Source organism: Mytilus californianus, unplaced genomic scaffold (assembly GCF_021869535.1).
Source record: "Mytilus californianus isolate M0D057914Y unplaced genomic scaffold, xbMytCali1.0.p SCAF_10, whole genome shotgun sequence".
NCBI classification, from domain to species: Eukaryota; Metazoa; Mollusca; class Bivalvia; order Mytilida; family Mytilidae; genus Mytilus; species Mytilus californianus.
Window position 1 is genome coordinate 21,602,444 of NW_026262582.1, and position 3,279 is coordinate 21,605,722.

The following is a 3,279-nucleotide window of genomic DNA, read 5'->3' on the forward strand; positions in this document are numbered from 1 at the left end:
CCATGACTTTTCTTCTTATATGCCTTTGCCAAGGAAGCATCTATCTAGGATTTGAAAATCTGAATTAAACCTAGATACATTACTTGAGAGAAAATTCTGATAACAAAATTGAAATATGCATGGATAGCAAAACCAAGATACCAGTGAAACAAAGCCGATGCAGAAGTATAAACTTATCACAAGCTGCTACACACATTCCGGTACTACGATTGCAAAAAAAGACGATTTAGTCTGACGTCCATTATCACTGAACTAGTATACATTTTTGTTCAGGGCCCAGCTGAAGCACGCCTCCGGGTGCGGGATTTTCTCGCTGCATTGAAGACCCATTGGTGGCTCTTTGGTCGGGTTGTTGTCTCTTTGACACATTCCCCATTTCCATTCTCAATTTTAATTCTCCACCATTGACCAATTGGCATAGGTGCCAGCAAATAAAGATCAACATATGGATTTCAAGATGATCAAAACCCAAATATAGCAAGTTTTAACACCTCAACATTACATGTGAAATGATTTAAATAAAAAAACAAACATGACCTGTGTACAAACCTAATTACACATTATAAACAGCAACAAACGAAAACTACCTAATCACATACTCCTGAGTGGAACAGCACTACCAGAATGTTGCTTGCTCAGGCATGATTGAAGACACTCCATCCTCACACGAACAAGAACAAGCGTTAGAATTCAACTTTGAAATGGTTGACTCATAAGATAGTGCACAAAAAACTAAAGACTGACACACGAATCTAGCAACGATAGCATTTGTATGTTAAGTAAAGAAGAGTAGTGTAACTTGTACAGTTGAAACAATGAACGAAACATAGCATAAGCTACTATACACTATACATATTAACAACCAACAAAAAGCATACATGCAGTTGTTGTGTTTTGTATACATCACAAAGGTTAATGAGACTACCTCACAGAAATTTTTTAAAGCTTATAGGACTGATTCCCATACAATAAACAGTCTTAAAACAAAGGTTTAATAATCAAAAACAGCAGGACAAATAGCCCTTGTTACCGTTGCTATCTTTTTACTAGCTGCTAATCAAAAACTGGCAAGTATTATGAGTCATGGTTATGGCAAACAGTATTTTTTTTTATAACTTCTAGATATCTCCTATAATATATAACGTATCTCATATAACACAAGATTTCTCAAAAATATATCAGATATCTCATATCTCATATCACATGAAATATAGTAAAATGATACATAAGAGATCTTATATACTATTTAGAGTTAGAATAAAACGTAAAACAGTTTGCCCTACATCATGGTTATGAAGTGTTATACAAGATAAGAATATTAATCACAACTTGACACGGGCATAAAAACTAATCATTACCAATTTCTTGGTAGACACCGTAAAACAAAAGGAACACTAATTTACATTGCTGTTATTAAACAAATATATTTGACAATATGACATATTAAAAACAAAATTGATACACACAGTGACCAGCAATGTAGTTTACGCAAACACAATTTTTACATTAAAATAAAAACTCAACACCTAAAATAAGCACAAGAACTCAAAAGCAGAATACACTTACAGGAAGCTTGAGATTAAAAAAAAAACAGAATAAACTAAAAATATTGCTTCTATAGAGCTCGAATGTTCACGAAGGTGTGCAGAATATATAAGTACCACTGTTACTTTTACCAGAGACATATAATACAATGTAAAAAATGTAGGGCTTGTGATAATGATGAAATCTATTATCATGCCTTTATTATGTATGTGCCTTTCCCAAGTTAGGAGCCCGTAATTCACTTGTCGTTTGTTGCTGTATATCATATTTGGTTTTTTTGTTATTATTTTGTACATCAATCAGGCCGTTAGTTTTCTTGTTTGAATTGTTAAACCTTTTTCATAAATGGACCTTGTATAGTTGACATTGCAGTATGGATTTTACTCATTGTTGAAAGCCTTATGGTTACCTATAGTTGTTAATTTCTGTGTCATTTGGTTTCTTGTGGAGAGTTAAATATTATATTGCATATACTGTACAGAAAAAAAAAATGTCATACACTCGCACATCAATATTAAAAATTATGAAATATTTGCCACTGGACGTTAGGCAACCATCAATTAAATCAGCCTGATCAACAACAAAGGTAGATACACCTTTTCGTGCAGTTTGTACAAAGTAAAAGAAAAAAGAAAAAAGGTTTTAACTCACAAATCAAGTCAAATGATTGTAAAAGTATATATACATGTGTATGTCTGTTTCAAAATTATAAGGTGATTTTAACTAGCCCAAAAGGAAAAAAAAAAAAGAAACGTGTAGGGTACATTTCGAAACATTTTAAGATCAAAATGACATTTAAACTGATGTATGCTTTGAAGTCAACTTGCCAAGTTAACAGTATTTTAACATAATAAAATTTTTTTTCTCATACAAAAATGTTACATGAAAAGGTGGCAATACCTGCTACTGTGGGTTTTTATCGTATATTTAGCAGTATCTACAATTAAAATATGGTTTAATATCTTTATCTTTGAGGTCAAAAGTCTTCAACTGTCATAAAGTGTGATTGTTGGTTAATTGACGTCCAGTGGCAGATTTTACACGCATGGTCATGACGGGTTAATGGACAGAAAGTCACAGGACATAAAGTCACAAATTTGATAGGACAAAAAGTCACAAATAGTTTGTTGACAATTGTTCGAATATATAAGAGAAAGATCTTGAAATATTTTCTTTTTATAACATATATTCATGTTTAAGTTTAGAAAATTGTTCATAAGCCTTCATAAATGCAAATTCATTAAATTTTAATCGTGCAATGGATATGTTGCTTGACACCATGAAGCCATTTAAGGTTTAAGCCTCTTTGACATTTTGTTTTCACAACTATGATTTGATCATTATTGATATTTATTGAATATATATTAATTCCAAAATTGCTTTATATTTTAAATAAATAGTTTAAGAAAAAAACCTAAAATATTTTTTTTTTAATGAGTGTTTTTGTAACAGCCACTATGTTCCGTCAGTTACTTTGTTCCGGCGGAACTTTTCAACTAGTTATTTCGTTCCGATGGAACTTTTCAACTAGTTGTTTTATTCCGAGTGCAGTCGAAAAGTTCTGGAAAAAAGTAGCTAGTTGAAAAGTCCCAGAACAATGTAGCTAGTTGAATAGTTAACCGTAACCCTAACCCTAACACTAACCCTAACCCTAACCCTAACCCTAACCCTAACCCTAACCCTAACCCTAACCCTAATTAGGTTCCCGAATATGGTTTGGGGTTAGCGCGGTAT